Genomic DNA, 15,845 nt, shown 5'->3' with positions numbered 1-15,845 from the left:
CGTTCAGAAAGAGAGGCAACGTGGGAAATGGAGGGAGACATGAAAGAACAGTACCCCGAACTTTTTGGTAAGTCTAATTTCGAGGACGAAATTTCCTTTAAGGAGGGTAGAATGTAATATCCAGTTTATATACATATATTGGTATTTGGTATATTAAGTGTGATACAATTAAATTATTATTATTATTATTATTATTATTATTATTATTATTATTATTATTATTATTATTTTTATTATTATTATTATTATTATTATTATTATTATTATTGTTGTTGTTGTTGTTGTGCCTGTGTGATTAGAAAAAAAATGATATATATATATATTAAATAGTGAGATAAATAAATAGTGAAGCATTAGATTAGTTAGTTAGTTTAAAATTTAAAATTTAAATTTAAATCAGCATAATTTTATCTGATTAGTTACATATTTATTTTTAAATTTAAACCTATTATACGATATGTTATATACGTATATACTCTATAACCCTAGCAGCCAGATAGTATCGTATTCCCTTATTCTCACCATCTCTCAATTTCTTTTTTTTATTCTCTCTATTGAACCAAATCAATTGTTTTAATCTTAAGAGCTTCGGGGTTAGCAATCAACCGATCATCGTTCCGTGTCTTCGAAATCTTCAGGTAAAATTCGTACTTGTTTTTATTTTCGTTTTTAGAGAAATAGGCTTTCATAAAACTATCATATCTCTCTCCCCATAGGTCCGTTTTCAGTGATCTAGGTACCGTTTTAAAGATAATTTAATGATCTATATTTTTTATGAAGAAACTCTTTCCTAATTCTGAGTATTTCGATGTCAAAAATTCATGTTTTACACTGACTTTCGAATTACAGTTTTTTTTTAAATTTCTTTTCGATATTACCTTAGTAAAAGTCTCATATCTCTCTCGATATCTATTATTTTCAAGCGATTCTTGTACTGTTAGAAAGATAATTCAATAATCCATATTTTCTTTGAAGAAACCTTTCCCTAGTTCGGAGTTCTTACCAGTCAAAAGTTAGGATCTTTACTCGGTTATGGTATTTCGTTTTAAGTTTCGTTTCAGAAAAAGTGTCTTCAGTAAAAATTCAATATCTCTCTCAATTTTGATCCATTTTAAAAGATCTTTATCTCGTTTTAAAGCTTAGAAAAATAGCTACATTTTTATGAAGAAAGTGTTGTCTAGATCGGGGTGTAACTATTTTTAAAACTTTTATTTTTAGACTGTATTCAGAAATCAGCATGATCCAGGATTTTGAAGAAACTGTTTTGAGAAAACATGCATAACTCCTAGGTTATAGCTCCGATTTTGGTGATCTTTATACCGTTAGAAAGGTCTTTCAATTAACTAAAAACTTTGTGAACAGTAGAACTTCTAATTCAAACGTTTTATAAGTCAAATTCTAGGCTAAACTTGCTGTACAGTAAGAATAATAAATATATTGAGTTTATCGGTGGACTAAGGGTTTCACTAATTGTTATAGGGCCTAGAAGGTATCGTAGGAGTTAATTACAGCGGAGTTGAGGTAAGGAAAAATAATTATACTTTATACTTGCTTTTTATATGGTTTGAGTACCTAGTATGACTGCTTGAATAAATTGTATTGAAACTGTGGAATGTGATAGTTTCGGTGAAATATTAGTGTTTTGTCGATGGATTGTATATGGCTGTTTAATCATGTTCCAGGTACTTGGAAGTGGTTGGAAACCACACATGTATGGTGATGTGGTAAGTAAGGCAGTGTACGTAAGGGTGCACTGGTTATTGGTACTGCGTTCTGGTTAAGAACGTAAGACACTCCAGATTTGTATGGAAGCTGGTGTGTGATTGTGAGTGTGAGTATGTGGTATTTCAGTATTTGTGTGGCTGCCTCTATTTATACTTATGATTAGGTTGTTGTATGTTTGATGTATATGTTTGTGCTATGATGTGTGAATGCTGGTACATAGTATTTTGTTTTCCTTACTGGGCTTTGCAGCTCACCCCTTATTTACCCCCTATGTGCAGATAAGTAAGCCTGTAAGCTTTTGGTGACAAGTTGAGTCTGGGCAGCATGGGGTGTATCTCGTGTGATCATGTAACTGCGTGTGGTCTTGGCCATCTTCCGCTGAAAGTTTTTTTTAAAATTTATTAAACTTATCGAGGATGTTGTCGTTTAAATTTTCTATTACTTTTCCCTAAGTGGTAATACTTTATTTTCAACTGGGTACCCATGTTTTGAAAAGTGTTTTTTTTTTTAAAATAAAGGCAACATTAGTATCTTAACGCCAGTTTATTTATGGCATCTTATTTTACGTAAGTAAGGGCGTTACAAATGGTATCAGAGCCTTGACCCAGCCGGAAGTGTGGTCGACGAGGACGTCGAACCCCGTAAGGGGGGGTGATTGTGACAGTCAGTAGTCCCGTGATCCGTAAGGGGAAACACCGGGTAAGCTGTGCAATCCCACACCGCCTGGGAAGGTCAAGTGGGATGATTCTGAAACTGTGTAGGTATGGGACTACACAGTTGAATAGAGCTTAAATGGATTGATTGGTACTACCTATGTCAACAAGGTGCATCTTGTTTTTCGGTAGCCCATCACGAAAGAACTCCACAGTTAAGCGTGCTTGACCTGGGAGCAATTTCAGGATGGGTGACCTCCTGGGAAGTTTTCCCAGGAAGCGTGCGAGTGAGGACAAAGCACGCTAGAAACACTCGTGTTGGTCTGTAGGGTCAGTCATCGATCCAGGAAGCAGCCGGAGTGGCGTACTCGTGTATAAGAGTCATTAGTCCGTGGGTGTAAGGGCCCAATGGAGGCTTGAAGCGGGGACGTTACAGCTGAATCAAAACCAATTTTTATGTATAGTATGTTTGTTCCTGCTTAGAAGAATAGAATTAGATAGTGTAGCTACTTAGTTCCTGAGTGGTCTTTATCACTAACTCTTCTGTTGTAAGTGTTGGTATTAAAATTGATACGTTTTACATTTATTAACTAGCAAGTGCATAAATTTTTATTATAGTGTAGAGATTATTATGAACGAGGTTGAACTTATGAGAACTGCGTGAAGTTTAAGAAAAATTAATTTAACTTTTTCTTACATTTTTCATATGAAATTAACTTAACACTGCAATATTTTTAAATAAAAATATACTGTATTAATTTTATAAAAATATTATATATAATTAATTTTATTTTATATTTTTACACTAATAAATATGCATGATCACTTAATACTATCACCTAATCACAAGTGCATTGAGAGATTAAGCTATAAATTTTTGGTGAGAGTTGTTGGTTGGTCCCATAAGCTAGAATTGAGTGTGTAAAGTATGTTCCTCAATCCCATGTGACATGTCTAAAGGATTATTAGATTATTGGATTGGTATAGTAAGAAATTAGAATCTTCTGCTTTTGGATTTTGTTATTAGTGAAATTCTTTTTTGCTTCCTTTGTTTATAATTGAAAAAAGAAAAGTGTACGGATTTTTTGCTTTCTTTCTGTACATTTTTTTATACTTAAAAAAAGGGAGAATTTATATTTCAGCCATATTCATTTTTTTTATTGGAATGTTTTTGTACTTTTATTTGTTCCAGCCTTCGAGGTAGGAAAGTTATCTGACTTAGTTGTCTTCTATTTAGTGATATGGATTTGTTAGAGGATCTTGTTTAATTAATTGTTTTACCTATAATGTATGGATTAAGCTTAAGAATATTAAAACATAAAATCATACACAATTTATATAAATAATTATATATATTAATTAATCTTAATCATACAGAATTTTTTCTGTATATATAATTCAAATTAAATACACATCATAGCAAAATACAAAAAATTGAAAGGATGGAACATAAAAGTGAGATGTGATGGTCAATTTTAACATTTGAGAAGCTGTAGATAAGATTTTGTTGATAACATTAATATTGTCACCCACTATTAACTGTTGAGTGAAACACTTCTTGATTTCTTTTTCCTTTTTTCTTCATAAAAGACCCAAAAGTAGAAAATTACATTCTATCTTATATAAGAGATAGTATAGTGCTAGGGTGACCTTTAGTATTTTATATAGGGAAATTTTGATATAAGAGACACCATAGTACAAGAGTGACCTTTAGTATTTTATATAAGAGACACCATAGTGTTAGGGTGACCTTTATTTCTCTTGCTTTGTCTAGAGAGTAGCCACTACTAGCCAAAGTTGTGGTGTTGGCCCCCCCATTTATTATGGCCCTAGTTTGGTTTTGTTCTATTAGCTAAGGACTTCTTCTCTCTCTCTTTGGCTTGATTTGCATTTCTTTTTAGAGCATTTTCCTTTTTGTTTTCAAAAAGAAAAATGGTCTCAAAAAAGGGGGAAAAAAATCAACCAAAACTTGTAAAAAGGGTTAAGAACTGAATGTGTGTAAAAGTGATTTAGAACAAATGCATGTGTATAATTTGAGTATGTGCTTCTAAGTTTATTTAGTTGCTTTATTTCGTAGTTGGACTGATTAATAACTTGTTTGGTTTGACTAAGTTTAGAATAAAAGCATTAATGAAAGAGTTATGTGTAAAACTATTTCAGAGGAAAAGAAAGTGAAAAGATTTGAAGCAATATTTTAATTAGTGGAACAAAAATCAGTGATGGGCTCCATTGTTAACTTTTTCAACACCATCAACTTAGGTCTTACGTTGAATTGCTTTCCTCCACTGCTTTGTTTTCTTTTTAGCCAATTGACTAGAGATACAAGAGTCTTGGTTTTCTGATTTTTGTGAATCTGAAACAAAAGCAGTGTGAATTTGAGTATCCAACATTGAATAAGTGTAGAATCTTCTTCTTCTTTTTCTTCTTGGTTTTAATGTACACGGCCCTACTCCGTTTTGGTAGATCTTTTATCTATTTTGATATCTAAATTTGTTTTTTCATAATCGCGTACATTATAGCTATTTAGGATTACTTGTAAATTTTAAAAAAATTTCGGATAATTTACAATACTAAAAATAAAATTTAAACAATTACTTACCATGCGTGTATATATATACATAAAACAGATGGTCCTAAATAACTATAATATACACGGTTATAAAAAAAATTAAACTAATTTTTTTTTTCTAAATGCTAAAACAGTTTACCGAAACACTCTTTTATAAGATGTACTGTAGACTTAACCTAAAAGATATATCATACTACTTATAAAATGTTATGCATTACTATACACTCACTAATCATATACAATACACATTTTTATTATATAATTAGTTTTGAAATAAAATCCCTTACACCTTATCAAACACCCACCTTCATCTTACTTTCGAAACCTCATTTCTGCCACTACACTTCTAAATTCTAACACGCTTTTATCTCTTATAAAAACCGTACTCAAGGCTGAAACCAGTTCCATCTCAACAATCCATACTAAAAAAAAGAGAGCAGCTTTGTAATAAAGAAAAATCTTTGATTTCGAAACGGCAATGAAAATGAATCAAACCCCATCTCAGAATAAATCAGAGGTCCATGAATCCAACCCAACAAATATGAGGAGGAAGAAGAAAGGGTTCCAACCCATTATTTGTGATGTAAATCCTCCAAAGAAAAAATTGGTTAAAAAAATTATGTATGATTGTATAAAAGGCAAGTGCATTGATTTCTTCCATGGTGAAAAAAACCCAAAAGCAGAATGATCATCAGAAGCTGAAAAAATCAAGGTCAACCCAACATTCCCCTCTTCCCCTCTTCTAGTGTCATCTATTATATTTTGAATATATATATATATATATATAAATTTATAGAGTGTGATGTCTGTAGTTTTCTAATTTGATGGGTTATTCATGGTATTGTATTAATTATTGTATGAAGTTTGATATTAATGAAGGTTTTTGTTATTATTATTATTTGATTTATCTTCAATATTGTGTTATATACTTGCAATTGATGAAGAGCTCTGGTTAGTCCCCTCTTATTCATAATGAAAACAATATTTGAATTAGTCTACTTTTAAAAATGAAAACAAGAGTGAATTGGTACTATTGGACCATTAAGCTTAAAATAAGTATTTTTTTTTTTAAAAAAATATTTTTTAAAGCTTCTTTAGAAGTAATAAGATGTTGATTGATTAATTGATATTCAAAGATGGTAAAAGATTATGACATATCTCATTCTTTTGTTCATATCTCTAAAATGAAGCACCATAAACTTTATTTTTTTTTATTTTTTATTTTTTTTTTCGCTTTTCGACAATTTTTATTATGACAACAACATATGTGCTAACAACAAAGCTTGTCTCCAATTCCAGTTCTTTCACGGTGAAAAGCTTCACCCGCTGCTCATTATTTAGAAGAGTAAGTAATAGTCATTTTCAGTAAATTTGGATTATTATTCGTGTTGGTGTTATTTTGTTATTTTTGATATGAAATATAGCGGGATCTAATTTTTTTGGTGAGATCTAGGTTTTTTTTAATGATATTTCAATAATTTATCAATAATATCTCGATGACGTTTTATTGATGATAAGCATACTAAGATTAGAAATAACTCTTATCAACATATTTTCAATAGTTTTGAGATAGTTTTTCATACTAAGATAATGTCTTGTAATTAATTAGTAATATTTTATAAAAATCATATATTAAATTATGTTAAATTCAATAATTAATTGTATTAATAACAAAATAACACCTTAAATAGTACTAAATACAACTAGTAAGTATCACCTCTCAACATTATTTCTCCTAGTTTTATTATGCAAAACATCACTATTTTTTTTTTCATGTGAGAAAACATCACTAATTGAATACAACTACTACTTTGATGGGCTTTCTAAATTTTGTATTAGTGTAAAATTTGTAAACAAGGAAGAAGATTAGGGGAACATAAAATACAAAATTTGAACCATGGAACATGAGAGAGAGAGAGAGATGGATATGATGGTGGATTTTGGCATATTTAATATTGTAACATGTCAGAAACATGTTGTGACATCAAAACCCCACAACTAAGATTTTGTTGAAACATTGCCCCCACTATTACCTACCTATGCCTAAGCCACCTAGTTTTCTCCTGGGTCAACTGAGTTGACTCACCCTTTTCATATCTTTCAAGACCAATGTATATTATATATACTGAGAAGCACTGTTTTATCCCAAAAATAAAATATATTTTTGTGATGATGAACTGGCCTATTTGTACAAGTGTGTTGGCCCTAATTTGGTTTTGTTTTATTAGCTATAATTTATTTGCTTTCTAGCTAATGAATTCTCTTTATTTTTAAACATTTGTGATTCTATATGATATAATTAAGGCCACCTCCAATGTGATTGCATATATATGATATTATATTTTGCACTTCATTTTCTCTTCCAACTAATCAGCATCTGATATGTAAATGTAGTGCGTTTGCTAGTCCACTACAAATTAATTACCAACTGCATTTGTCGTTTTTGTATTTTAAATACTATTAATTTTATTTTTTTTAAAAAAAATTTACACTTTAAGTTCTTCCATTAATTTTTATGCATAGGTTGTTAAGTAGATTTTTGTTGAGATTTAAATTGCTCTGTTAGTTACTATATGTTAGTTACTATGTGAATTTCCATAAAATATAATTAAAGTATAAAAATAAAAAAAAAACCCATCTTTTATATTATATATATATATATTATATTTTATAATTGTTAAATATATCTATTCTATATAAAGTGTACCTATATAACTGAAATTCTTGGTTTATGAGAAATTCATGGGTGACTTTTTATTTTTATTTAATAAAATAATAAAATATTATTTATATATAATAAAATAATAATAAAACAAATCTCATTAATATTTGAATTGATATTTGAACTGATATTAAATATTCGAGAATCACAACCCATTTAAAAAGAAAACAACCAGAGATTTAAACTTATTTAGGTTTTGGATTCGGAGCTAATGTCTTCGTCTTTTTTTTTTATTGGGTGAATTTATCAGGAGAAGAAATTACAAATGCTTGAATAACGAAGATCGTGGCTGATTTGAGTTTGGATCCGTGTTTTGGCTTCGTCTAAGGTTTGTTTTCATCAATGTGATTTTAATTCAGTGATTTGTTGAAAAAATTGTCTCTTGTAATAGTGATTATTACTGTTCGAATCGAAATTTGAAGATTTTTATGTTTTGGTTTTTTTTTTGAGATTGTGATTGATGAATTGAGTTGGTTTTGTTTTGTTTTGGGTAGCTTGGATTGATTTTTGACTGGCCAGAATGACATTGAGTAATTGGGAAGCAGATAAGATGTATGTATATATATGTATAAACACATTCTATGATTTTGTAAATTTTAAAGTTACTATTTCTTTGAATTTTTAGTATAATTACTGTTTTCTAATTTTTTTTTTTTTAAGGCTTGGTGTGTACATTTATGATTATTTGGTAAAGAAAAAATTGCATGCAACTGCCAAGTCCTTCATGACTGAAGGGAAAGTTGCCCCAGATCCAGTAGGTAATAATAATAAAATGTTAAACTAAGTTTATGATTATTGTTTTTAGCTTGTAATTTTTTTGAATTCATTACTGAATTGACAATTGAGGATTTGCTTGGTTTAGAGTATAATCAATTCGAAAGCTATTTTGAGTTTCTGATGTTCTTTGTTTTAGTTTGTTACTTTAACCCCATGAATCTGAAGGAGTGCTTGGGCAGTCTACTGCCAGTGCGTTGGCAGCAAAAATGTACGAGGAACGCATAAAACACCCTAATCCAATGGATTCAGAGACTTCTCAACCACTCCTCGACGCTTGGATGGCCCTTCTCAAATCGGCAACAAACCACTTTGGGTAATAGTGCTTTAGATTATATATAACTATATTTTTGATAAATGTCTTAGTGGGTAGATAATTTATCTTGGCTTTTTCTGATACAGTCAGCTGGTCTTAGGGAACCATAGTAGTATTTCCTCATCCCCTGTTTCGAAACGCACCGTTTTGATGATTTCTTCTTCCTCTTCTTTTTTTTTTCTTATTATTATTATTACTATAGTTGGTGTGATCCATAGATCAATTGTTATTTAACTTTTGTTTTATTTTTTTATCTTTTTTTATTTATTATTTTTTTGTTATTTAGCTTTTGTTTTATTTTTTATCTTTTTTTTTCATTTATTATTTAGTTGGCCATAAAAAATTTAAAAATTAAATATCTATGTATTCCTTTTCCTATTATAATTCGGACATTTTTATTCTAATTTATATCAAAGCTAGCTAAAAATAATAATATATGTCATTAATCCAAAACCCAGTTATATCTCATCTCTTCTCTCTTTTTTCATTCCAATATATATGTCATCAAAAAATGTTCAAAAATCATGTATTAGTGTATAGTTTTAATAGGATTTTCTTGATAATGCGTATCGATTAATTTTAACCTTTATAAAAAAAATCTAACTTAAAAGTTTGAAATATTGGCTGCAACTGAATATTTTTTTAAAAAATATTTAAAAATTTAAAACAAAATTTAAAAATATAAATATATCATATATCATGATATTTACGCTGTAAACCTTATTAGATAACTTGGATAACTATATATATCCCACGTAACATATATATTAGTTTATATATATTGCTACAATCAATAAAAGCGGTTGTGGCACCGGCCGAAGATGGAGGCTTAGAAGTAAACAAAAGATTTAACACTTAAGGTGTGTGGAGAAGAAGTTGAAAAAACACCAGCAAATTAAGAAGAATAAAGTTGACAAGTGTACTCCAATTGTCAAACCACTAATGAAACAAAATCGTTGATAGAAGAAACCCAAACTCTATAATCAGGTTAGACTTTTTTTATTATTATTGATATGAGAACACATAAACCTAATATTGCATTCACATAATATATTGCATTGAGTATTCTCTTTTAATTGACAACATTATAAACTATAATATTTAGATACACATAATAATAATCTCACTTTCAAATAACATAGAAAAAACTTAGCATAAAATTTAGTATACGTGCCTCGCACGTAGTTTTTTGCTAGTATTTATATATGCATCAAGTTTTATTTGTAACCCATAAAATAATAAGTATATCTCATTATTAAAAAATAAATTTAAATAATTTTTAAAAAATTATTTTTAATATATTTTTACAATTTTTTCCTCACATTATTTTATGTTAATTTTAATACTTATTTTGTATTTATTTTCATATATTTTTTTTTCTAAATTATGTATATATTTTTTATTTTTTCTAAGAAAATTTTATGTAATTTTTTATTTTAATTTTTATTATTTTGGACCCTGTGTTTTGCAAAAGTTGTAAATTGGACCCTCTGTTTTGTTAAATAACAAAATAGACCATGTATTTTCTAAAAATGGTAAAAATATGACCCTGAGCTTAATTTTTGACAATTTTTTTTAATATAACCAACTTGAAGATAATTCCTAACATGAACAGATACAGAAAATGTAAACAGTTTTCTCATAACACATTTAGATCGTATTATTATAAATTTTATTTTGATAAAAATGAGTTCAGTGTCCTATTTGTACTATTTTAGAAAATACAAGGTTTATTTTGTAATTTAACAAAATAGATGGTCCAATTAGTAATTTTTGCAAAATATAAGATCCAAAATAGTATTTACCCTTTATTTTTATTTGATATGTATATTTTCTTAAGAATATAGGGTCCTATTTGTACTATTTTGGAAAATATAGGATCCAATTTATAATTAAACAAAATAGATGGTTCAATTAGTAATTTTTGCAAAGCACAAGGTCCAAAATAGTATTTACCCTTTATTTTTATTTGATATAGGTATATTTTTTAAGAATATAGATTAGAAGAAAAAAATTTTAAAAAAATAGTACAATTAAAGCTATAGATTTTATATAAAATAAAATTTATTAAAATAATATATCTTTAAAAATTTTTAGAGTGTAAATAAAATTTCTCTTTATATACTATTAAAAGGATAAAATAAAAGAAATTAAATTGGTGTAAATAAAATTTTCTTTTAGAATTGCTGCACCAAAAATAAATATTTTATATTAATAATTGGTGTAAATTTTACACTAAATTAATATAATCATATTGGAGATGATCTAATTAAATACCAATTAAACATCTCCTAAAATACTATTAGAAGAAATATCCTTGGTGGAAATTACGTGTTGGCTTAATTACACTAATAAATGAAGCCCTTCCAAATTATAAGAACATCATTATCATTAAGTCTATGAAAAAAGTATATGTATTAAAAGTCCATAATATTGGGATTAGCTAATTAAAATGTTATTTTCTTGGAAAAATTAATGGTAACTAAGATATGTAATTATTAATACTAGGGGTGTTCATCCGATCCAATCCGCACTTTTTTGGTCAAACAACATCCAATCTGTAGGAATTTACTTGGTGAAATTCCAAGTTTAACCTACACCAACTCAAGCTCACAGTTAAAACGACAAGGACAGAATTGTCCTTTAAAACAATTAATGTATCAAATCACACGACAACCAAGATTTGGTCGTTTTCACTTGCACGACAAAGAAACTTGTCGTTCTTACCAACACGACAGATCGTTTGATTTCAAAACGATCTGTCGTTCTTCTTTGAATAAAACTCGAGGATTCAGAGCTAACCCTAGCTCATTTCCTCTCTTCGAACCTTCGAGAGTTTCAGAACTCTCTCTCTTTCTCTCTGCCTTCTCTCTGGTTCTCAAACCCTAGAACCAGAGATCTCTCTCGATCTCTTGATCGATCTAGCCCAGAAACTCACCCAGAAACACCACACAACACATACATAAAGCTAGAACAACAAATAGTAGGGTTAGAGAGAAAACAAACACCAGAAATATAGAGGTTCGCCCTAGAAATTAGGGGTACATCCTCTGATGAGCTCGCCTTGAAGATCGACCTCAGATCTTTCACTATGAAGAATGAGTATTACAACAGGTAAGAAATCCAGTCACAGGTCGACTGGTATTTCTAGGGTTTTTCTCTCTTTTGTTTTTCTGTGTTTATTTCTCTTTTTCTTTCTGGTTTATCTCACTAACTCACTTCTGTTTCTTGTGCATGAACATGGAACAACGTCTGGAGCTGGACAACCTCTCAGATCTGGTAACCTAGGGCTTTTTTTGCTTCTGGTATACTTCTTCTCTTTTCTTCTGTTCCTTTTATAGATGTAGTTCTAGGGTTGATCACAGAACTAGGAGTTAGTTACAACTTCGGTTGTAACTAACAACTAGTTCTTGATCCACTAGAGGCAAAGCCACCTAGGATCTGATTTCTGTTGTATTCTGTTTGTATTTATTTGTAATTTTCACTTCATCTGTAAAACTGTAATAATAAAGGTTACAGTGAGGTCTAATTTTAACAATTTCCACCTTAGATCTCACCTGTAATCTTTATTATCATAGTTCTTCGTCCTCAAGGGTCTTAGCTCATCGTGGTAGTGGTCATCTATCACTACCAACCCCTAACAAGTCCAAGCAGTGCTTGAACTTGGTTAAGGGTAGCACCTTAGTACCGATATCAGAAGGATTCTCTTCAGTGGGAACTTTCTCTATCTGTACAACCTTCTGTGTCACTTTATCTCGTATAAAGTGATACTTAATTTCCACATGTTTGGTTCTGTCATGAAAGACAGGATTCTTACACAAGTGGATACAACTCTGGCTGTCTGAATAGATTGTAGGTTCTTCATCTAGGAGTTTGAGTTCATCTAGTAGTCCTTTAAGCCAAATGGCTTCTTTGATAGCCTCTGTAACAGCTACATACTCAGATTCTGTTGTAGATAAAGCTACAACAGGCTGCAGTTGTACTTTCCAGCTGATACAATTTCCCCATAGTGTAAAGAAATAGGCAGAGGTAGATTTTCTACTGTCTCTGTCACCTGCATAGTCTGCATCACTGTACCCAGTGATCATTCTGCTGTTGTCCCTTCTCTTGTAGTTTAATCCCACTTCTGTAGATCCTAATAAGTATCTTAGTAACCATTTCATAGCCTCCCAGTGTTGTTTACCTGGGTTAGCCATGTACTTGCTTAGTACACTAATGGCATAGGCTAAATCGGGTACGAATGCGACCATTAGGTACATCACAGATCCCACTGCACTAGAATAAGGCACTTTACTCATAGATTCTTTCTCAGCTGTAGTTTTAGGGCATTGGTCTTTGCTTAGATAGTACTGATTAGTCATAGGTTGCTTAGTTTGCTTTGCATTAGTCATAGAGAAATTCTCTAAGACTTTCTTAATGTAGTTTTTCTGATGTAGCCTTAGTGTCCCATGTTCCCTGTCCCTAGAGATGTTAATGCCTAGGATCTTAGCAGCCTTGCCTAAGTCCTTCATCTCAAACTCTTCCCTTAGCCAACCTTTCATTAGGTCAATCCTGGTCCTTTCCTTGCTCACAATGAGCATGTCATCTACATACAGCAGTAAGTAGATGACTTCATCAATCTTAGTGCCTTTGTAGTATAGACAAGTGTCATAATAGCTCCTAGAGAACCCTTTCTTGATCATGAACTCATCAAACCTTTTGTTCCATTGTCTTGGTGACTGTTTAAGTCCATACAGGGACTTAATCAGTTTGCAAACCAAGTCTTCTTTCCCTTTTTCCTCATATCCTTTAGGTTGTTGCATGTAGATTTCTTCCTCAAGTTCCCCATGTAGAAATGCAGTAGTTACATCCATTTGGTCAACTTCTAGGTCAAATTGAGTAGCTATGGTAAGTATAATTCTGATAGTTTTATACTTAGCCACAGGTGAGAATATCTCATTAAAATCAATCCCTTCTTTCTGTGTAAATCCTTTAGCCACTAGTCTTGCCTTAAACTTCTCAGGATCTGTCTCAGTAAGTCCTTCTTTGTGTTTGAAAAGCCACTTGCATGAAACTATGCTCTTTCCTTTAGGTTTCTTCACTAGTATCCAGGTTCTGTTCTTTTTCAGAGATTCCATCTCTGTGTCCATTGCCTTGGACCATTTCTTGGCATCTTTATCAGTCATAGCTTCTTCATAGGTCTTAGGTTCTGTCATTTCCACTCCCATAGCACAAAAGAATGCATAGGCTAGCACTTCTTCCCAAGTTGTGAAGCTGAATCTCTGTGTAGGTCTAGGAACCCTTCTAGTTCTGTCTCTGGTCAGTTGGTAATCTTGTATTTCCTCATTTTCTTGTCCTTCTTCAGTAATAGGTTCCACCTGAATGTTGTCATCCTGAACTTGGTCATTTCCTTCCAAGTTTTCATCTCCCTGAGTATTTTCCACCTGTTCTGGTTCCACCTGAACAGTATTAGGTTGAGTGTTCCTTGTTTGCATGTCCACAGATGTGCCTGCAGGGTTAGTGTCTAAAGTAGGACTAGACATTGCATTATTATCAGTAATACACGGGAATAAATCTTCCTTAAAAACAACATCCCTACTGTTTATGGTTTTAAAACCTTGTTTCTCTCTTACCCATAATCTGTAGCCTTTAGTACCTTCAGGATAGCCTAGGAACACACATTTTAGGGCTCTAGGCTCTAACTTACCTATACTCTGATGTGCATAGGCTGCACATCCAAATACTCTTAAGTTTGAGAGATCAGGAGGCTTACCTGACCAGATCTCCTCTGGTGTCTTGAATTCAATGGCACTGGATGGACTTCTGTTCACCAGGTAGGCTGCTGTTAACACAGCTTCTCCCCAAAACCCTTTTGTAAGTCCAGATTGTAATAGTAGGCATCTGACCTTGTTCATCAAGGTCCTATTCATCCTCTCAGCTACCCCATTCTGTTGAGGAGTGATTCTCACAGTTCTGTGTCTTTGAATTCCAACAGAGCCACAATACCTGTTAAATTCATCACTGCAAAACTCTAAGCCATTGTCAGTCCTTAGGGTTTTAACCCTTTGATTAGTTAAATTTTCCATTAGGGTTTTCCATTGTATGAATTTAGATAAAGCCTCATTTTTATGTTTAAGTAAAAATACCCAAACTTTCCTAGAATTATCATCTACAATAGACATAAAATACACATTTCCACCATGTGTTGGAGTTTTCTCTGGTCCCCAAAGATCAGAGTGAACATACTCCAATATATGCTTAGTTTTATGAATGCCAGTTTTAAATTTTAACCTATGATGTTTACCTAGGACACAGGATTCACAGAAATCCACTTTACTTACTCTGTCCTTACCCAGTAGCCTTTGATCACTCATGATCTGTAGGCCTTTCTCACTGATATGTCCCAGCCTTCTGTGCCATAGAACAGCTTTTAGGTCTTCTGGATTGCTGGTGACTGCATTGTTGCAGTGAGTCACTGGTTCTCCATCTAAGTAGTAAAGTCCTTCATGTTTGTGCCCTTTAATAATTGTCATAGCTCCCTTGCTTAGCTTCATTGAACCTGCTTCAATTTTGCTAACAATACCCATGTCATCTAGAACACTTATAGAAATTAAATTTCTAGCAAGATTAGGGACATACCTTACACCTGTTAAAGTTCTGACAATTCCATCAAACATTTTAAAACTGACATTACCTGAACCTTCTATATTGCATGTATTGTTATTTCCCAGAATTACTTTGCCACCATTAGAATTTCTGTAATCAGTTAGGATTTCCCTAGAATTTGTCATGTGAAAAGTACACCCAGAATCCAAAATCCAATCATCTTTGAAAGATGTAGATGCAACATAGACTTCACCACTATCATAGCCATCTGAATAGTTTGCTTCTTGTTGCTTGTCATTTTGCTGTCTGTTTTGATCTGATCTTTCTGGAAACCTTCCACCTTTCTTGTTCTTGTATTTGTTGTTGTAGAAATAGCAGTCTTTCTTGTAGTGTCCAGGTTTTCCACAATAGAAACACCCTGTAGAATCACCAGAATCTCTTGATGGTGATCTACTCTTCCCTTTGTTTGAGTTTCTATGATGATGTGCACTATTACTTCTA

This window comes from Cannabis sativa, chromosome 4, assembly GCF_029168945.1.
Source record: "Cannabis sativa cultivar Pink pepper isolate KNU-18-1 chromosome 4, ASM2916894v1, whole genome shotgun sequence".
NCBI lineage: Eukaryota > Viridiplantae > Streptophyta > Magnoliopsida > Rosales > Cannabaceae > Cannabis > Cannabis sativa.
Note: the sequence above shows the minus strand (reverse complement) of the source record.